General features: G+C 49.1%; 1 protein-coding gene across 2 annotated transcripts in view; it reads left to right on the top strand.

Moving 5' to 3' along the window:
- Positions 1-22,189, top strand: part of ELFN1 (extracellular leucine rich repeat and fibronectin type III domain containing 1) — a 51,753-nt gene that overhangs the window by 21,150 nt on the left and 8,414 nt on the right. The window contains exon 2 of one of the 2 annotated variants that reach the window (XM_075767462.1): positions 9,165-9,371. The exons of the other annotated variant lie outside the window; for it this stretch is intronic. The gene's annotated coding sequence lies outside the window, so the exon portion shown is untranslated. The remainder of the gene's footprint in view (positions 1-9,164; positions 9,372-22,189) is intronic. 2 annotated transcript variants of the gene reach the window in all.

Raw genomic sequence — 22,189 nt, 5'->3', positions numbered from 1 at the left:
ATGAGCATGTATAAATGTAAGAGGCACCTGTAAACCTCCCAGGGTGCCTTGTGCTTTCTGGACAGCCAAACTGCTTATAGCCAGCACCTGCACAGCAAGCCCCAGGAGATGCTGCAAGGAGGCAGCTTTCGGTAGGAGCTGCCTCAGCACTCAAAGCTCTCAAAACTGTGAGGATTTGGATGGCAACAGCAGCAATGAGCTTAAGGATCCTCTTATGATAAAAACTACCTTGGGGGTGCTGGGACTCCAGACCGTGCGATAAAGGAGAAGGATGCTGGGCTTTCAGCCGTCCAGAGGTGTCTGTTGCCTTCTGCATTTGCTGTGGCAAGGTCCACAGCTGGCAGGCTTGCAATGCCAGCACTGCAGCGGCTCCCCATGCTTCATGCAGCAGCGCAGGTGGTGACGTCTCCCAGCCTGCATTTGGGATGCTGCAAATGTGCAAATGTTTGTTAAAGCGTGGATGCACGTGGCGGGTCCCCGCAGCTATCGCAGAGCTGCTGTGTAAATGGCAGAAGGGCAGTTTGTATTCACATTGCCGACAGACCCCTCGGGTTCAGCAAATACCAGAGTAGTAAGTCACTGCTGGTGGCACGTGCTGCTGTAAAGGGCTGGTGTTGGGGGGGTGGACGAGCCTTGCCCGTGCCTTCAGCAGGAAGCAGGTAGCTCCTGGGCAGGAGCTGGGGGCAGCCGCAGTGTGGGTGCCTGGCAAGGACCGGGGTGCAAACACTGCCCACAGTGCTGATTGGAAAGGCCAAATCCTGAGTGCACCTCCCCAAACCATAACACCAGAGTTGGCTTGGCTGCCTGGCTCTCTACATGAGTGCCAGCCCACGTTTCTTCGGAAGAGGCATCACAAACTCATCACCTGCTCATCTGCAAGCTTTCCCCTTGTTAGAAGGAATGTCTCTCATAATTTTTTCACCGCATCTTGTTTTGCATCGCCCGTTAATTATGTGCCCTCCAAGGATCATTCTTGCCTGAGCAGTTCAGAAGAGGCCACGTAGCACCAGCTCAGCATTGCCCAGATGAGAACGCTGCGACAATCGCTGCTGAAAGGCAGCCTTGTTGCGCACAGGTGTTATTAAGCAGCCACAGATGTTATACATTTTTTTCAATTAAAAACCCATAAATTAAAAAAAATAATGAGGCAAGCGGTACACTTGACAGAGACAAAGGAGCAAGCCGTCAGCGGCATTGTGCTGGGCACGCTTGCCGCTCTGGGCGGCAAAACGCTCAGCTGGTCAAACAATGCATCGGCCGAACATCTGCGGGGACTTTGTGTTACAGCGCTGGTGCGAGGAACATTTGATTCCTGCATTGGCGAGGGGCCTTCGGTCCCGCTGCTCCCTCCCCCTTCCTGGCTGGCGTTGGGGAGAGGTAGGATCAGTCCTGGAGCTGCGGCCGTTGGCGGCCACTCCTCGCGTTTGGGTGGATGTTGAAGGAATTGGAAATTAGCCCTTTAAGTAGGCTGCGAGCCCATTGGTATAACAAAAGTTTTGTCTTCAGGGTTTGAGAGCTGTGGCGCATGGAGGTGGCTCTCCCTTCTGTGTTGTGTGCGTGCCCTAAATGCAATTATTTGGCTCCTACCATGTCTGATATTATTATTGTTCTTGCTATCTTTGGTACTTTTATGGCCCCATCACCATAGTAACTGAGCATCTCAAAACCCTGTGAGGAGGGAATAATATTATTCCCATTGTTGAGTTGGGGGAAGTGAACAACAGCAAGGCGCGGAGCTGGAAACACGGGAGGACTTGGACAAATCCGTCCATGGCCAGGGACTTGGGGGTCATACTCCTGCTACTTCTAATTTTAAGCAGTCATCCTAACTTTTCCTGGGCAGCCTCGGGCCACATTTTCATCCCACTCACTTCCTGTCTTGAGTTAGCTAAATAACAACCTCTCACCCGGAGCTGCTCCCTCCTGGGCTCCCTCTTGCTGCCCCCCTGCCCCATGGACCACCAACCAATGGGCACTTCCCACGGCAGGGGAAGTGCTGGTTTGCTCTGCTGAAGACCTTTCATTTTGCACAGACTATTTTAATGCATCTCAGGCCACCCCCTGCTCAAACACATCTTTAAATATTGAATGAAAAACAGAGTAGCGTCAGAGCAAGACATTCCAGACTCATTTCCACCCTGGGGGTTTAGCTGTTTTTCCTGAGAGACAGCTGATGGAGATTCAGAAAGAGGGATTAGAAACAGTCTTCTGCAGCACAAGCAAATGATTCAACAGGTAAGGGTAAGCCAGTGTGGTGGCCAAAAGCCATCCAGAATGTCCACCTGGATGTCAGCCTCTGGCCAGGCTGTTCTCCCCTTCCCTGGGCACCTTCTCCTGGTGGGACGAGGCTGCTCCCTTCTCAGCTTCCCACGCTGCCAGCTCCTGGCGTTGCCCTCACGTTCCCCGACACGCCGGCTCCTCGCTGCTTTCCCTGCCTCAGGTCGTTCTGGAATAAAACAATCTTCAATTATTCCTCTCCCTTTTTTCCCCTTTTGTGCAATATATCATTTTTTAATTAAAAAAATGCCTCATGGAAGTGTAACAGGCTATTAAATGTTTTGGTCCATAATTAACATCAAACCCCTGACTTAAAATCTTTATGGATTGAGTGAGGTCCATTAGTTGCTACATGAATAACGCTGCGCAACTCTTGGAGGCCCGTGGGGTTCGAATCACCCCGTTTCCCCTGCAAAGGGGAATAAAAAAAAAGAAGGTCCTCACCAGGGACTCGCTGTTCCTCTCCCTGCAGCCACCACATCGTGGACCACCCTGAGGTGCGCAAACCCCCCCTGCACCCAGCACTTCCCCCCCCCAGGAGGGATGTCAGAGCCCTGTGACAGCCGGGAGTCCCATCACTTTGCACAGGAAAGGGCAGGATGCGACCCTGGAGGAAAGTTATCTCCCCACACAAATTGATCCCTGGTAAATACAGCAGCAGTGGCACGAGCAGCAGGGTGAAGATAGCGCTGTGCTATCTCTTGTGGGGATCGGCACGGTGGTGGTGGTGAACCTCCATCGACAACGACAGGCGTGGCTGATGGGTTGCATTTGCAAGCAGGCAGCAGCAGGCATGAGTTACTGGGGACTTGCAGCACGTTTCCCCCCCTTCTTTCCGGCACCCGAGGGAAGGATGGGAGCTGGCAGGTTGCCTTGTGGTTTTACGCTCATGCCAACAGGTTGGAGACAAGCCTCATGCATGGAGGAGAAGACAGCAAGGTCCTGTGTGTTGTCCGTGCTGCACATGGGCACCATGTTTTGGCTCATGCCAGAGCTGGTCCCAAATTGCTGCCCAGTGCAAGTTGCTCCCCACTGCCAGCCCAGGTGTAGAGTGCCCAAAATGCAGGTTTGGGGCTGCCCAGCTTCAGCGGGTCATTCATCATCATTACTCATGCATGTCCCAAGGCACACCCTCGCCACCTCCTTCAGAGGACTTCAGGGTTGAGGAGGTTTGAATCCCCTGATGATTCTCAGCATTTGCTTTAATAAATTAATAACATTTCGTGCCCCTGGATCACCATCCGACATTGGCTCTCGGCAGCAGTGACGCATCTCTTGGGGCTGCCAGCAAATTTCATGCATTCCCACCCGTACTTTAAGGTGGAAATAGCACTGGAGCTGAAGTACTGGTCTTTGATACTGCTGGCTTATGGATGACCAGCTCTTGTTTGAGCTGATGAATGCAGCTGCCACCTTGCCAATTTATGGTATTATTCCTTCTGGGCATCTCCACTGGCATGTTCATTATGGCCATCGGACACAAATTGACTCACTTCTGTATTGTTGGCTTTCTGAATGAAGCTGGAGTTAGGAGATACTGGTGTTCTCATGAGGTTTTCGCTGTGTACTTTGCTATTAGCCTGCTCTTGCTAAGTAGCTCTGGACTGCCTTTTGGGCTTTGCTTGTACATGGAATGAGCTGTCAATTCAAAAAGCCTTGGCTGTATTTCATAGCCTGGCTGTCACTCAAACACCTCATAACAGCGAGGACATCAGAAGCAGACACTCTCCAAGGTATTAGAAGATGGTTGACTTTCAGCATTCTTCTGTTTTCCCTTGAGCCTAAAATGAATTTTTCCTTGAAGTGAAGGAATCTCGGTCCACCTGGGACAGGGTCCCACTGCAACCCCCAGTGCCACATTAGTATGGCAGCTTGGCCATCCTCCATGACCCATCTTCTCCTTCCAGCTCCAGGTCTTTGATGAGGAGGAGGGCCTGAGGATGAAGGCCAGGCTTTAGCACTGTGGCGGAGACACTCATCTTCCAAGCAAGAGCTGCTTGGGACAGAACCACCCCGTGAACACAAATAAGCAAGATGTGCTGCCATCATGTCCAGAAGCCAGGTTGCACTACAGGCACAACTAAGGTGATCACAGTGTGGGAAAAGAAAGGCAGAAGCAGGCTCGGCACCACGGGCTATATTAAAATGAGTCCAAGCCCCGGCGTGCCGCTGTTGTGGTGTAGGAGGGAGCTGGAACCATCTTCCCCTGGGCAAGACTTGCCTGTCCCAGAGCATCCTGGGGGTAACCAGGGTGATATTTTAATAAGCTAAGTATTAGTTGTATCCCCAGTCCCTCCTTGAGACCGATGCTGGGCAGTGAGGCTGAAAATTAATCACTTACAGGGTTCTCATCTTCTTTCATTATTTCTTCCTTTTTCTTTTTTTTCTTTTTTTTTTTTTTTTTGATTCTCATCTCAGCTGTGCTAAACTTTAAGTCAACAGAATATGGGATACGCAGCAGGGAGTCTGCTGACTCCCTTCTGCTCTCCTCCACTTCACCAGCCCCAGGTCAGCAGCAAGGTTTGCTGCATGTAGCCAAGAGTCTGTGGAGAAAACAAAGCTGGGGGAGAGTCCAGTTTCTGCTGCTTTTTTTTCAACCCTGCCCGGGAGTGGTAAAAACTCAAATAGGCACCGCTTCCATCAAGCTAGCTTCTGCTGAGTCAGCTAATTTAAAACTTGCCCTTTCCAAAATACTGCAACTCTCAGAAACCCCAGCCAAGATTTTATGGGTAAATGTAAAATGAATTAGGATGCAGTTTTTAAAATAAAGGATTGCTTTTGGAATCCAGGGTTAATAATCATTTCTCCTGAGAACGCAGAATCTCTTAATCTTTAGCCCAAAGGCGCATGCTCAGCAGCGTGGCAGAGGCACTGCTGAGTGGAATTGGATCAAGCTGCTCTTGGGTACCTTGGCGGATCCCCTGTACTAGCCACTGGCACACCGGCTACTGCCCAGTGTGGGCACACCTGGCTTGGAAGAAGCCCAGTTTTTGTTTTCTTTTTGCCTCTCCAGTAACAACAATCCTCCAAGCTGGTTAAAAAATATTTCAAGGCAAGTCTATTCACTCAGAAACTGGTGACTCAACTCCACCTAATTATTTGGAGGAGAGACATTGATTTCACAGATGTTTTTGGCATGGACATTATCAAACAAGTTTTATTTGGACGGTGTCATTTGAGCTTGCCTGTGTGGCATGGCTGGGATGCTTCGCTTTGTTGTGTTGCAATAGAGCAGCTGAAAGACATGGGAGGAAAAAAATTCCATTTTGAAGCAGTTCTTTACTGCAAGAAAAATAACCCAAAATGTTGACTTGTGCCCCCAATATGCCACAAAATCAAAGTTTGCTATCTTGGAAGTTCTCACAAGCCAAAGGGTCTGGGATTCATCCAGCCAGCTGTAGCAACCACTGCAGGACCACCTCGCTTCGGGCAAACCAGGAGCACCAGACCTCATGCTGAAGGCACCACAGGGACGTGGAAAGGATGGAGTCCTGCCCCAGCGCACCCTCTCTCCCCATGGAAAGCCCAAGAGATGTCTGCCAACCTGTCCCCAAACTGTTTGTGTGTTTGTAAGGACAGAGCCCCTCCACCTCCCAGGTAATCACTGCCATGCTCCATGAGCTGGTTTTTTCCTGATGTCTAACCTGATTTCCCTTGCTGTAATTTAAGCCGATTATTTCTTGTCCTATCCAACATGGACATAAAGAACAGATTATTCTCTTCCCCTTGGCAGCATCCTTTTAAGCACTTGAAGACTGTTATCACATCTCTTCTTCCATCATCTCTTTTAGGCTAAATAACCCAGTTCTTTCAATCTTTCTTTGTAGGTCATGTCTTGTAGACCTCTGATCATTCTGTCTTCTCTGTGCTGCCTGCAGCAGTGCCACCTCCTTTTTGATATGAGCTGCCAATACCAGAATCTACTCCAGCATAGACCTCACTAGCCCTGAATGGACGAGAAAGATGATTTTGTGAGTCTTGTAGGCTATGCTGGAGCTTGTATATCCCAGGGCACTGTCTGCCTCTTGATGCGACACTGATACCTCATGTCCGGCTCATGACCCACTATAATTCATAGACTTTTTTCTGGGGAACTGCTGCTGATTGTTTGTAGGCTTGGTGTTTCCCACGGGGTTTTGATGTGAATAGCTAAAGGCAGGAATGAAGTATCCTGAATGAAGGTTGTGTTCTCTTGTACTTGTTGGTCTCCTCCAGGTCCTGATTGTGGTGTGTTCATGTATTCAAAGTACACTTTTGGTCAGGCTTTTGACTAGGCTGTGTGATACCTGGCTTGGATGCTATTCGGTTCATGCTGAAGAGGCTTTATCGATGATTAAGTTGCTGGCTCCGCTTGCCTCATAATTTCTAGTGTTTTATCTCTTTCATGCATGTCCTTTCACAGTCTAAGACATGCTCGTGTTTAACACTGGGTAATCAGTATTTTATGCAAAAAGGATGAGATTTGTAATTTTCTGCAGTCCATAGGGCACTGAAAAGCGAACCAGAATGGTCTGTCCCCATCTCCCAGGGACTGTGTTTAGAGTGAGCTGGGCATTTTTCCATGACTTGATTTTTTTCCTTAGAAACTAGAGGTTTCTGTTCAGAAGGATGGACTGGTGGAAAGCTGAAGGTTCGTCCCCGGGGCTCAGAGCTAAAGGGACTCAGCATGGGGACTCCAGACAGTCCCAGGGGAAGCACTTCCACCACCCAGCCATCGAGTCATTCTCTTGCTCCCAATGAACATTTAAATCATATATGCAATGTGGAAAAGCCACAGCCCCAGAGATGGGGCAGGACCAATGCTGCTGCTCAATGAAACAAGGGGGGAAAGGAGGGGAAGGAAACCCCCATGCTCCAGGTGAGCCTCTGAGCCTGGGCCAGAGCTGACCTGTCAGCAGACCTATCTGATTGCTTGTCCTCCTCCCCTGGGGGTATCTCGGCATCAGCTTTATTCTCCTGCAGGCAGCAGCACTGGAAATCCCAGCCACGGGAAAGTTCTTGAGGGGAGAGAAATGCAGGTCACTGCTGGGACAGACTCTCCAGGCAAGGGAGCACATGCAAAGGTACTTGGGTTATGACAGTAATTAACGTGGACACTGCCGGTAACGGCAGAGCTGGTGCTTTAAGTAAGTGCACGGAGGCAGGAAATGAACCCCATGATTTTTAAGATGTCAGCTGTTTCATGGGGCAGCTGCAGAGATGGGAAGACCTGGACCTTGGTTTGTTAGGCAGCCCACAGCAGCAGCTGGCAGAGGGGTGCAACGTGCTCCTCCTGTGCCGTGGGATGAACCTGCCCAGCTGGAAATGGTCCCAGCTGAGCGACTGTGTTAGCAAAACTATGGGTGACAGTGAGATCTTCAGCAGTTCAGTCGGAAGGTACATTCACACGATGATGGTTTAGATGAGGGTCTCTGTGTTGCTGGTTGCAGCTAGTCAATCTGTGCTTGCACTGGGCCCAAGTCAGCAAGGCATGTTTGACTTCAGGTGAGTGCATTTCCACACCAAACCATTCCATGCAGTGGAAGAACCCCTGTTTGGCCAGGACCTGAGGGGTATTTCCAGTATTTGGGAAACTGCCCTGTTCCCGCTGAAAACCAGGAGCCTTTTGTCCCCGGTTCCTGCAGGGTCAGGACAGAGACTGTCGCAGAGCGGGTGTTTTTATGGACTGGCTGCTCTCTCCCTTTGCAGTTCTAATTACATTGTATATTTTCGAAATAAAAATGTCCTTTTTGATGATATCAGTTAGGAAAGCTCTCCAGCATTTCCAAGTACAGAGAGGGGGAGAGGCAAGTAATCAAAGGCAGGCTGTAATGAGCTATTGGAGGCAAGCCCAAGGTCGCTGGGGGCAGAAGGGCCATCGTCATGCTGGCTCGCAATGCTCAGCCGGCTCCCCGCTCCCACGCGCTCCCCTGTCCCCATCATTGTAGCTGAGCGTTTGGGTCTGCGCACCCTAAACACGCACTGATGGAGAGAGACAGTCCCTGCCACGTGGGCACCGCAGTTTAAATACGTACAGAAGAGAGGAGGGACGCTTACCTCACTTCACTTACAGATGGGACAGACACATGCCAAGACCAAGGCCATGCTCCCCACAGGGGTGAAAGCATCCAGTTGCTCTCGGAGAGCTGGAAGCACTGCAGGAGTTGTCTGCTGGGACAGGCATGGTCTTTGCAGCAGGCGGAGATGTAGGGCACTGATGAGCGGAAATCTAGGGCATCAGAAAGCAGAGATCTGGATAATCAAGGAGAAGAGATCTAGGGCACGGAGGAGCAGAGATGTAGGTAATCAAGGAGCAGAGATCTAGGGCATCAAAGAACAGAGATCCAGATAAGCAAGGAGCAGCAGCCTAGGGCATGGAGGAGCAGAGGTTAGGTATCAAGGAGTTACAATCTAAGGCATCAGGTAGGGTTGCTCTGTGGCATCAAGGAGTGGAGATCTGGGGCACTGAGGAGTGAGACATGGTCTATCTCACAGGGATGCTCCCAGAGCACCAGCGTGACTCCCAGGCTCACAGCCTGATGCTGAGGGTCATGGAGAAGGCGGGGGTGGGACTGACACCCAGCCCTGGGTGCTGCCCTGACCAACCTTTCATAGTCCGTGGGAGAGGGGGACAAACTTCCACAAGAAATTCCGCACAGCATAGTAAGTTCACAGGGACGTTCAGGACAGCTGAGCCTCGCCTGGCAGCTGCAGGTTCCTCCGAGGGGGAACCACGGAGTTGCTTCAGCCAGCGGGAGTGAGCTTTCCTCCACGTCACCAGCAGCAGAAACATGACATGTCTGAAAAAGAGAGTCAGGTTAACAGTTATTGATCTATAACTTTTAACCAATTTCTTTTTTACAATATTGGATTGCATCCTAATTTTAGCTTTTTATGTTCGGCACTAGGCAAACTCCACTCCATCAGCAAAAAACAGCCCCTGTGGGCCAATCTGCACCTTCCATTGAGCTGAATGATAGAGGACTGGAACAATATTTTTCGACAGATCAGTTCCTGTTCAGGGTAGCGGTGGCCATTATGCAAATCGAGCTATAAGAAGTTTAAAAGTCTGGAACCATCATATTTCTTTATTTCATTAACATCAATGCGAGCGGGTGAGTTAATACGACAGAGTGATCCCATTCCAGGGCTTACACAAAACGGCGCCCCCCCCGTCATTTAACAAGACCAGTGATTTTCCTTAACTGGTGCTCCCAGCAGCTGTACTGGGGACACTGAGGCATTTTTTCACAGCATGCAGCTGGGCAAGGGGTGGGTGACAAACATCTCTGAGCAGATTAGCGCACAGGAATCCTCTGCCTGAGCTGGCAGATGGCTGGGAGGGCCCTGCTCGTGGCAGCGGGCAGACATCCAGGAGGATGGGGGGACAAGCGGGGATCAATTACAAGGGCCCGATTTCCTGCTGGCTCCTTGGGGGTTCTGCTTCCCCTCAGAGCATCTGTGCAAAATCTCCTACGTGGTGTCCTCACCCCTTATTCACTGCACAGGCCAGGAGAAGTTGCTTGGGCAGAGATGCTCTGGTGTGCACAGAGACATGGGCATGCAGAACTCAGATTTGCAGGGCAAGAGAGGAAGCACGAAGAGAGCGGTGTTAACCCCATTTCCTCCTGCTCTGGTGCTGGAGACACACATTTGCCCAGCACAACAGTGATATGAGGAGCTGAGGACTGATATAATACAGGCATGGTGTTATAGGGCAGAGAAATTGGTGCTCTAGCACATGCCTTAGTGCCCAGGTGGTGGCTGTCCCTCCTCCTCCATCATGTCACCATTGCCACAAACATATGCCTTCACAGTCACCTCTATCTTCCCACATATCCCCCACCTCTACCCCACCAAAGCACAGATAACGTTCACCAAAACAGCATTGCAGAAGGACACACACCCCTCTTTGTGGCCCTGGTCAGCTAATGGCATTAGCAGCCAGCTCCTCTTTACAAATAGAAAACTGAAACACAGCGCTGTCATGCCAGCAAGGAAATTACGGGGTCCTGGGACCCAGCCCTTGCATTAGTGTCTTAAGGGAGGGAGTGGATGATACCTGGCTGTCCACAAAAGCCAGCCCACCCTATGTGGTCCAGCAACCCTGTGAGCAGCTGACTCTCTTTCCCATACCATACACCCTTCTAGCCATAGAACTCACATACATAGACATACGCACACTCACACATACATATGTACTTGCATAGGTCTGGAAAATAAAGATCACAGCATGCCACACTAATGGATCCCAGCACTATAATAGCTCCATTATAAATGGCAATGTCTCGGAGCATTACCGCTAAAGACTCTACCTTTTAGTGTTGAAACTTTTAATTGATTTTAAAATACACAATCAATCACAGTTAATCAAGGAATCATGAAGAAGCTATCGTACACAAATACACAAAGACAGCATATAAACCACAATTAATGACCACTTAAACAATGGTAGGAATGAAGATAGGATTATTTATTAGTGTTTATGAACAGTAATGGATAAATTAATGAAGCAGTAGCACAGGGGTGTGTTAGAAGCCAAAGTTTGTGATATTTAACACCAAGTGGCCATAAGTGACTTTTCAGTGAATGTGTCAATGACACAATTCAGAAGAATCTTTCCAAAAGAGGGAGATAGTGTTTCTCCCTCCTCCAAACACTACCATGGCCCTGCAGTCACCAGTGGAGGTGATCAGTCCCAAAGGAAGGCGAGGACCAAGTTGAGAGCAATTCTGGGTTCTCACCACAAACCCAGCCTCTGTCCTAATGCCGGGCTGCAAACCCATCAGACACAGCCTCGCTCCATGGAAGGGGGACCTGCAGCCCCCTGCCAGAAATGCCTCTGGGCTGCCTTTAGCCAAGGGTCCATCTGTAACCTGCCAGGGAGGCTGTCTCTCCTCCCGAGAGCTGTCTCACCGTACACCAATGCAGCTGGACAGCTCTGGCTTTAATATTAAGGAAGTGATTAAAATCCAGCCGGGTGCCCTGTCCCAGCCTTGGAGAGCCAATTCCTCATGTCTCAGGGTGGCACACACCTGATGGGCCAGAAAAGTGAGCAGAGCAAGGGCTGGAGGTTATTAAGCCTGTGCCTGAGCTGAGGATGGCGAACTTGGGCAGGGCAAAGGAGGTGAATTCCATGGAGGCAGCTTGGGGGCCCCTAAGGTCTGTCCTTGACCACAGCTCCAGGTGGTCTGTCCAGGATTTAGTAAAAGACTATTTTGCTTAAGCTGGCTTTATTCACACCCACGTAGCAAGAGACTTGCAAGCCTAGAGCCATGCGCTACCGAGGCACACACCAATACAATGCTACCTGTGCTGCCTGCAGACCCATTTTGCTCCTTGCTGCTCTGGATCAAGATTTTCCCGTGCCTTGTTGCAATGCCTGCTGTTCCCAGGGACAGGCGGAGGCACAGCGATGTGGCCTTCAGCCAGTGAGCAGCAGCAGAGCGCTGCTCCCTCCTATAATACAGCTCCCACCTTGCATGCAACAGTTTGCAGCTCCACAACCAGAGCCGTTTAGTTTCTCTAAATTAATAAGCAGCGCCCAGGACCCCACTCCTAGCTGCCTGACCCATGGTGCAATGGAGAGGCAGTGATGAAGTGACTCCTGGTGAGGAGGAGAGGAGAGTCCAGAAGTAACCTTGTCCTTGCACCATTCCCTTGAAGGCAAGAACCATCCAACCCCAAAACACCACCAGCACATTCCCCTAGCTGGTGTCCCTGCAGAAAGTGGGGGAGTGGGTGAGACCCTCTTTCCCTCCTGGGGCAGGGGATATGCTTGTGGACAATTTCTGTAGCGAGATGGAGGTCTCAAGGTTGACCAGGGACAGCTTTTAGCACTGGATTTAAACTCCTATTAGTCATGTCAGATCACAGTCTTACTGCAATGTCTAGGCTTGGGCCTGGAAAGGAGCTGACAGCAGGTCAGACCCCATAACCACATCTCCCCTGGGGTTTTGGTGTGGGGCTGAGGATGCTGCAGCCCCTCACTTGGAGCCCTGCCTGCCAGCAGCCTCCCTCCCCGCAGTGCCTGGGCTCGCTCACACGGATCAGCGCCTTCCTCTCCTTCACCATCTCTTTTATTGCCTTGCAAGTTGGCCCCAGGATGTTTTATCACACCATAGCACATAATACAAATGAAAAACAAAGGGGGAAAGTTTGAATCATTTTTTTAATATATTCATCCCTGTGCAGGGGAACAATGATCCATCTGATTAAATCCGCACACTAGACTTTATTAAACCGAGTTGGCCTCTTGCTTTCTCTCTCCTTTAGGCAGAGACAAGCTCATTAAAATGAGCATAGAATCATAGAATTGTTTAGGCTGGAAAAGACCTTTAAGATCGTCACGTCCAACTGTTAACCTAGCACTGCCATGTCCACCACTAAACCGTGTCCCTAAGCACCACGTCTACGTGAGTTTTAAATACCTCCAGGGATGGGGATTCCACCACTTCCCTGGGCAGCCTGTTTCAATGATTGACAACCCTTTCTGTGAAGAAATTTTCCTAATATCCAATCTGAACTGCCCCTGGCACGACTTGAGGCCATTTCTTCTTGCTCTATCGGTTGTTACTTGGGAGAAGAGACCAACTCCTGCCTCGCTACAACCTCCTTTCAGGTAGTTGGCCTCATCTTCTGTCACTATGTTTCACCCCACATCCAATAAAGGATGGAGATTCTCCTTAGCCCTCCTTTTATTGCTAGTGTATTTAAAGACAATTAAAAAATGTTTCTATAACCGCAGTAGCCAGATTAAATTCTAGTTGGGCTTTGACCTTTCTAATTTTCTCCCTGCATAACCTCACATCATCTTTGTAGTCCTCTTGAGTTGCCTGCCCCTTCTTTCAAAGGCGAACCATCACATCATCTACAAGTCCTTCTCTGCAAACAACAGGTCCAGCGAGCACCTTCCCTAGGCTGTTTCCTCTCTGCTATATTGTGTTTCCAGCAGACATCTGGTAAGTTAAAGTCCCCCACAAGAACAAGGGCTAGCAATTGTGAGACTTTTCCCAGCTGCTTTATAGAGTATTTCACCTGCCTCTTCATCCTGGTTGGGTGGTCTATAACAGACTCCCACCATGATACCTGCCTTGTTGGCCTTCCCCTTGTTTCTTACCCATAAACACTTAACCCTATCATCACCATCATTAAGCTCTAGACAATCAAAACACTCCCTAACATACAGGGTTACCCACCACCTCTCTTTCCTTGCTTATCCCTCCTGAAGAGTTTGTAGCCATCCATTGTAGCACTGCGGTTGTGTGAGTCATCCCACCATGTTTCGGTCATGGCAACTATATCATAGTTTTCCTGCTGCACAATGGCTTCCAGCTCCTCCTGTTTGTTGCCCATGCTGCATGCATTGGTGCAGATGTACTTCAGTTGCGCTATTGATCCCACAACCTTTTTAGAGGGAGAGGCCCTAATTCCTACGTGATTGTTCTCAGGCGCTTCTGTGGTTTCTAACACATCAATAACACTTGCGTCTCTGCTGCCGCATGGATCTCTGTCCCCTACCTTCACTAAGATGGCAGACCAAAGGACCTCACTAGCAAACCATCCCTCAAACATTGGCATGCTGCCCCCAGGCTTATCTCTAGCAAGCCTAGTTTTATCCCTTTCTCCCTTCAAATCAGTTTAAAGCTCTTTCAATGAGCCCTGCTGACTCCTGTGCAAAGATTCTTTCACCTGAGACAGGTGTACCACATCTGTCACCAGCAGGCCTGGTGTTGTGTAGATCAACCCATGATCAAAAAAACCCAAAATTCTGCCAGTGACACCAGGCTCAGAGCCAAGTACTGATCTGCTGGGTCTTCCTGTTTCTTCCCTCATCATTTTCTGCAACTGGAGGGATAGAGGAAAACACTACTTGTGCTCCTGATCCCTTGACCAGTCGTCCCAAGGCCCTGAAGTCTCTCTTGATTGCCCTCAGACTTTTTGTTGCAACTTCATCACTGCCTACCTGAAAAATCAATAATGGATAATAATCTGAGGGCCATAGCAGGGCAGGAAGTTTTCTCTTCACATCTTTAATCCAGACCCCAGGAAGGCAGACTTCCCTAAGAAGTGGGTCTGGTCTGAATATTGGGCCTTCTGTTCCCTTCAGAAGGGAGTCACCTATGACAATGACCCATCTTTTTTTCTTTATGGAAGCAGTTTTGAAGCAAGGCATAGGCTGTCTTAACCTTGGCAACATGTCCAAGCTAGATGAACCATGCTCTGCTCCCTCCCTGTTGCAGTCCCACTTATCTTGTGGGCATCTCCCAGAGCTGATGAACAGGGCTCTGCAATTCAGTTTCCTCTGGCAGCAATAGAGCCTTGATGTGGCTTTTTGGCAAAGGGTAGGAGATGCCTTCAGCCTACCAGTGCCTCATGGCTGCTATGAACATGCTTCTGAGAGGATGTAAGAAAAGGCCCATTGAAATTGGAGGGAGCTGGGAGGGCAGGGACCAACAACCTCACTCTAGCCCTGCCCCAGCACCTGATGTGCCATTTACTTCCCCAGGAGCTCAGTTTCTCATCTGTAAAATGGGTTTGATAGTCACTGCTTCCCCATTAGGATAATTAATGGCTATAAAGCGCTTTGGATCCTGAACTAAGAATAAACTCAGCAGTAATGCCAAGGTGACGGGTAGGCATCAAAGACAGTCTGTCTCCTGGGATCAGGTCCCTGTGCGGACTCTGAGTCTGCCAGCAGCCCCCCACCCTGCAGCCCCCCAACTCTGCGTGGGCTACCCCAGGAGGATCCCCAGCCCACCCAGCCACCCTCACTGGGGAGGCATTTCCAGCAGGCCAATATTTGCTGCAGCTCCTCTTCCTCAGCAGCAGCCCTTCAGATGCAACCTAAGTCTGTTACACCCTGGCGATAACAGTAGCTTAGGGCATATAATCCCTCCTTTACTTGACTTTGGGTTATTTTGAGCAGGAGATTAAAGGAGATTATCTGCATCACCTGAGATGCTGCACTTTCTATCTCTACCCCCTTCCCTCCAACCTTGGGGCTCACCCAGTGCCAGGCAACAAAAATTTTTCCTCTTTCCCCTGTCCTCCTCCATCATACTCTTGTCTTGGGGCAGCTGTCTGGCTGCAGGGCGCTGCCACATCATGGTCCATCATCAGCCTCATTTCCTGGACCCAGCTTCTCACCTGGTCACCTGTGTATCCTGTACACCCGCATCCTGAGCCAAGTCCAGAGATGCTCCTCAGCAGGGGAAAGAGAAAGGAGGGCACACTGTAGCAGTAATTGGGATTAGCTGTTCAGTAGGCTTCTCCTTGAGAAGGAGGTGGTGGCAGAGATGATAAAGCTAGCCACCCTTTGGGTACTAGGAGCTTGCGGCAGGGACTTCTGGATTCAGCAGCAGCCACTTGTCTCCACAGCCAGAGGATGGAAGAGGATTGCCTGTTCAGAACATCCCACACTATTAAAAAAAACAACACAAGAAAAGCACTGAAAAATGTCTGTTTCATGCCCAAGGTGGAATCCCCATTGCCTGTCAGCACTCAGCCACAGGCATTGCCCAGAAAGGGCAAGGAGCTCCTTCCCATGTTCTGGGGACCACATGCTGCTCTCCAGCTCACTTCAGCTTGGATTTAGCAAAATGCTGGTTTGAATTCCTCCCAAAGCCTTGTTGAAATCAGCAGCTTTGCTGAATCAAGGTCTGAACAGGCAGAGCTACTAGCAGTGACCAGGAAAGTTAATTTTGCCTATCTGAAGGAGAGATGCTCAGGCATCCCAAGGGTGGGGAGAAGCTATCGAGAAGCAATAGTTCCCCTGGAAAGCAAACACCCAGATGTGGTGTCCCACCAGCACACACGACCTGTGCACACATTCACGGCAACTCACACCTTCATGGGCTGTTTTTCCTCATTTCAGACTACACCAGGCTAGAATCCATCTGCCACCCTGGAAATTAATAGCAATCATTAAACAAAAAGAGCTGGCAAAAAGAAGCCTGAGGTGAAAAGTAGCTATTTCTGCCAGAAAAAAAATTAAAACTATTTAGACATACAGAAAGTCATTTATTACTGTGAAGTCCTCCCTCCACCTGGGGTTTAAATCTCATTACAGTTTGTCCAAAACAGATGTTACCCTTTTAGCAGTAGATTATTAACGATAAACTCCATTCCTCCAGAGAGGGTGGCTGTTCTGGGTTCACTTGCTTTTTCAACTTGGGTAACCTCCACATGAAATGTTTATGAAAAGGATGGGCAATCCAAATCCTGGCATAGCTCCCTACTTCTGTTGTCTTGGACTCCCAAGTTTTACTTCCACTCTCCTTATCTTTTGGAGATGTCTGGACAAGCAGGGAAATACAACAGCCCAGAGAGTGGCCACAGACCCTGCTGAAGAGCAGATAGGACATTGAGGAAGGGCTTTCGTGTGCGGCAAGCCCTCATTAACACACCAGTAGCTCCTACTGCTGCTTTACCACCAGCAGTCTGGCATTAACCACGTGTCAAAACAAAAACAGTTTCTCTTGGGTGGAGCCTGGCATGTACTTGACCCATTTTCTCAAGCTTCTTTGTTTTACCCACACATTTTTGGGTAGAAAGCCATTTGGTTGGGTTTTAGGCTTGCTGGCACCATAGAGGAGACTCAGTGGTCCCTCATACCTGTGGCTGAGCATCCTCTATGGGCCAGCATGGGCTTTGCTTATTCCCACAAGTGCATGGGGATACTTCAGTGGGAAATCAGCTAGCCTTGAGAGAAACACTGACTGGCGCCCAGTTTAACCAGCCAAGCCCACAGTAGAGCCATATCTTTGTTCTGTTTAGATTTAACATAATAAAGAAACCTGCTCAGGAATATAGGAGCCACATTAACCATGCTGTGAACACAATCAAAGGAGACATTAATATCAGCTCCACACAAATACGGCCATCTGGCTGCCCAGCCATCTCCCTGGCCGTTTCAGGTAGGGGGAAGCGCATCCCCAGCACTCTCCAGAGACCCTACTAAATAGATGTTCTCACAATGTCTCTTGGAGCATGCTGGGGAAGCCAGCAAGTACCAGCTATTTTGGGACTGTTGATGGTGAAGCCAGTACCAGCATTTGAGGGCCCTCTCAGAAAAGACTTTCTGCTATCACTACAATTTTTTTCTGCACCCTGAGGGAAGCAGCAAGAGCTCCACTGCTGGCCATGTATGTGTGAGTGCTCATGGCTGGAGGAGAGGCATTCCCTCAGCACAGCATGTCTCAGGCCTTCAGGCTTTATTGCTTATAACCAAACCCTTCACAGAGCCCTGAGGGACTCAAGGGGAGCCCCGAGTAAGCAGTGTACTCACCTCCCTACAAGTGCAGGGTATCCTTGGGATGAGTCCATTGCATGTTCATTCATGCTGTGTCAAAGGCATGGCAGAATAACTGCAGGAGCTGTCCTGGTGGAAGGAAAAGGCTGTAAGTTTATGGCTGAAATTAAGCTGTTAAACAGCTGAGGTGAATAAACACCCACAACCATCTTATGGGCTCTGCCCTCTGCCAGAGCGTAGAGTGACAACTATCTCACATTCCTCCACCACCTCATATGCTAATCTGCACCAACCCTTCTTCCTGTAACCCCCATCCCTGACTCAGCTGGAGCACAGACCTGCGACATTCAGGCCCACCAAGCCACCAGCACTAGGCTGGGACCACCATCCCATATCCCTCAGCTCCTCCAAGCACTGCAGAGACCTTGAGGGTACAGTAGGGCTAAACACCCTCTCCTTTCATGGAGGCCAACAAACTAAGGTGCTTGTGGCATGGATATTAGTTTGCAGTAAGGGTATTTGACCCACGAGGAGTGTCCTATAAAATTTTATCAGGAAGGACAAGCACATATTTCCATTGCTGAAGCGGACCCACAGCCTGTTAAAGTGCTTTTCTGTAGAAACACAGCATCTGTTTGGGTTAGGAGGTCAGGACATAGGCAGAGTTGGAAATGTTGCAGAGGACCTGTCTTGACCTAGGGAAGGAGAAGCAGGTGTCTCCTCCAAGAGCCGACAAACCTGAGCTCCTCCAGCGGAGCCATGTGCAGGAGCAGGACCATGCTAGGTAAGCTGTGCATGGAAGGTAGTCATGCTTGGTTTCCTCTGCAATGCTGTTATCCTGAATAAACATTAGATTGGTTTTGGAGAGCTGCCCAGATGATCATTAACCTTCTCCTGGCCCATAACAGAAAGCCAGCCTGCAGCACTGAGCTAAAATTAGGCCTGTAGGGCACTGGGGCTTGCCAGATATTGCTATATCTGGGCAGAAACCCCCTTCAAAAAGTGGGCAGCCAGAGGGTTCAGCCTTAAGCTGGAGTCCTCTGCTCCAAAGGACAAGAGCTAGATCACTAAAATCACAAAATAATTAAGGTTGGAAGAGACATCTGGAAGTCTTCCCCAACCAGAGAAGCCAGACCAAGTTCAAAGGTGAACAAGTCAGTAAGAGGTTAGCGGAGGTGTTTGCCTACAGCACAGCCGTAGTGATTCCTGTCTGCAGGACACTTGCTGATGAAAAGGTGAATTCCTTTTTGCCTACCCAGAGATCACAGCAGACCATTACTGTGAAGTCCTACACATACTGTATATTTTCTTGTCCATCCGCCATCACTCAGCAGTACAGTCCACCTAGAAACTGCAACCGACATAGGCACTGGCCAGAGACCCATGCTTTCTGGCATGAGACAGAGAGGGAAGACTCCTTTTGAAAGTATGACCATAAAAAAAATCAGAGCAAACAAAACACTTGCACCTCAAAGTAATTTTACAAAGCTAACCATTTCATGGATCCACCACCACATTTCATCCTGTATAAAAGTGGATTTTCCACTTTATAAAAAGGTTATTCAGGCCTCCTGCAAAAATAAATTAATGAATGAAAGCAGTAAAACCCTCTTCCAAATAGCAAAGATCTGAGTGAGGATGACAATGCAGCAGAGACAAGGCACAGTTCAGATTGTCAGTGCTGAGGAACACCAGCGGCCTCACTTCCCAGCACGGGGCTGGCTCCCTCCATTGTGTCAGTGCTGGAAAAACACACTTTGATCTTCAGCACTATTTACTGGGGGAACAGGAGTCCTGCTTCCACACCAGACCTCTGCTTCCCCCAGCCTAACATCAGCATAACCATCCCATAATGGAGCTGTGATTCAGGCGGTTTATTTCTAAGGAAGAACCCCATCAAGTAAATACTAGAGAGGCTTTCTCCCATGGAAACACACTTTTCTTATTAGTACTGTTCTACCTGATCAGAGCTCTTAGTTCTGTACATCCCCTAAAATCTTTTTTCTCTTCACCTCTCTCTGCCCCTCTAATTGCTCTCCTTGGCTTTTTGAGGGCTCAACTGCGCTGTCATAGGCTGGAGCTGATATTTCGTATGTGCCCATGCTGATATTTCAGCAGGCTGGTTTAATGCACAGGTAACCCAGCTGGGTTTAAGAGGTTGTTCACCAGGAAGATCATTTATGCATTTACTTAAACTCTGCAGAGAATTTTGCTCAGTGGTCCACAGCAGTGTGCAATAAGGGTTGTCATCTTGATAGACCCTGGAAGCTAAGCAGCATGAGATGGATGTAAATGACTTCAGACCACAGCTGAGTGAAAAGCAGAATAACTGTATTTCCTGAAATCCCAAGAGCTAGCCTGTCTTGAAAATATTGTCATTTAACCCAGAATTTATTTTTCTGTAGAACAAAAAGGTTCTTAAAAATGTTTGTGCAAACAGGAGTTTTTTAGCCATTCCCAGATTGCAGTGCTGGCCTCAGCCTGGCTGGTAGAAGCACAATGGCTTTGAACTAGGGCTCCCATCAGATGCTACATCATCCACAGTTTACAGCTAGATTGGCCTGAATCTCAACTTCCAAGAAAGATCATAGCTTTTCAGCCAAAGGTTTAATTTTGCATAAATTGCATTTTCCACCAGAAAACTGTTTTACTGGAGAATTCCCCCTGTGCCCATGGGGAGTAAGCTGTCTCCTATGGAAATCCACATCAGGCAGCAGCAAGGGTTGTGTGCTGGATCTGACCCTATCCCACCCAAACCCAGCACATTCTGGCTGCTCAAAGGGAAGGGAAGGCAGGAGCCAGAGGTGACCCCAGCACAGGGGTGTCCCTCCCCACCCAGTGTGGCATCTCCCAGCACATGAACACAGCAGGCAAGGTGCTGGCAACAGGGTCCATTGACAGTCCCAGGCAAGACAAGAGATGAACCCTATGCAGGGTCCATCCAAGGAGTCCAGTCAGGAGCAAAAGGAGATGGGGCCAGAGGCACCACTGGACACAAGTTACAATGCATGTCTGAAGGGTCCATCCAGGAAATAAGCCACCTACCACACAGGCCTGAGGTCTATCCAGGAAGCAGGGGCAGGACTAGAGACAGGCACACCAACAGCACAGCTCAGGAAAGGGCTAGCAGCCCAGGGCTGAGCTTATATGGAGCTCCTGGGCCTGTGGGCAGAGGGTGTGGGTGGAGGTCCCAGGTGAGGCTGATCAGGGAGTGATCGTTAGTGTCTTCAGGACCTTGACAACCAGATGCATTTCAGGCTCCTCAGATTGACATTCATGTAGGCATTGGCCTGCAGAAAGTGTCCCATGCCTCCTGCAAAGACTGCAAAATCATCCAAAGAACCATGATTGTCTTATCTCTATTGACTTGTATTCCCCTAAATAGGAGCAACCCAAGGAGAGAAACATTGGCCCTAGCGCCACAGAGTGCCCATGAGTGTCAATACATCAGTAATAGTAATGCCCCTGGATAGAGATCAAGTGTGTAATTTCTGTTTGTTTCTCCCAACTTACCCCCAAAAAGTGATCTCTTCCCCATCCCTCCCACCTGGCTACTTGTCATCTAGTCTGTGACCTCCCAAGGTCTCAGTAAAAGCTGTCCTGTATCTGATGCTGGGCATTCTCAGCCCCCCTTTACCTCAGTGCTTCATTCCTTCATCTCTCTTCAAACCTCAGTGGAAAATATATCTCTTCTCCCCTGCCTATTTTTCTTAAATAATAAATAATAGCAGGAGAGAGTAGAATTGACTGGAGAACTCTATTATCTAACACTGTGAGGCATTTGGGAATAAGGTTGGGATGCACAAAATGCTGCCTAAACCCTGTCTGTGGAGGCAATATTAGTACCAGGACCTCTGGATATAAAATGAACTTGAATTTTACAGGCCTGGGCATCTTTATTATTCAGCGTGGTTGTGATTCTGACCAACATCACCCGGCAGGAGGCATGTAGCAAACGCCAGGAATACGAATGAGCAGAAAAACTTGTCTAGAAGCCTCCTTTCCACACCTGACATACACAGGATGGACATCAAGCCATTTAGGGGAGACTTCATTACTAATAAATGTTTTCTCTGCCATCTTGGAGCTTCCTCCTTGGATTATTTTACACATAATGAAGAGCCAAGGTTAATTTTAAAATTTGGTGCCTGTTAACCAAATTTCCCCTCCCCGCTACTTTGGGTGATTAAACATTTATTGTTTGTAATGTATCGCTCCCATATCACTATGGCTGTCGTTGAGGGGATCCTTCATTTATTAATAAAATGGCCCAAGCGGCTGTGAAAGGAGGTCTAAGAGAAGCTGAAACACGGCCAGCTGGAGGTGGAGCAGCTAGGGAGAGTGAAGTTACAGAGACGCAGAAGTGCCAAGGAGAGGAGCACTGTTGGGTGTACGCACACACGCGTGCGTGTGTTAATCTGGCTCCGTGCCTTCACTCAGTAAATCTAATCCACAGTTTGAAATAACTCATTCAGTAGAATAACAAAATTAGGAATTGAGTGCCAGGACAGCATATTATTATATGTGCTGCCCAGCTCGCTCTCCCTCTACCTACCCAGCCCCCACGGCTGCTTTGTTTGCTTTCTTGCAGCTGCTGCTCTGGTTCAATTTACGGAGATGCCATTAGTCGGGAGATGGAAGCAAAAACTTACCAGCCAGGCTGCACTGTTTTCTGGAGCC

The sequence above is a fragment of the Balearica regulorum genome, chromosome 15 (genome assembly GCF_011004875.1).
Source record: "Balearica regulorum gibbericeps isolate bBalReg1 chromosome 15, bBalReg1.pri, whole genome shotgun sequence".
NCBI classification, from domain to species: Eukaryota; Metazoa; Chordata; class Aves; order Gruiformes; family Gruidae; genus Balearica; species Balearica regulorum.
Note: the sequence above shows the minus strand (reverse complement) of the source record. Positions and strands in the feature narration are given on the sequence as shown.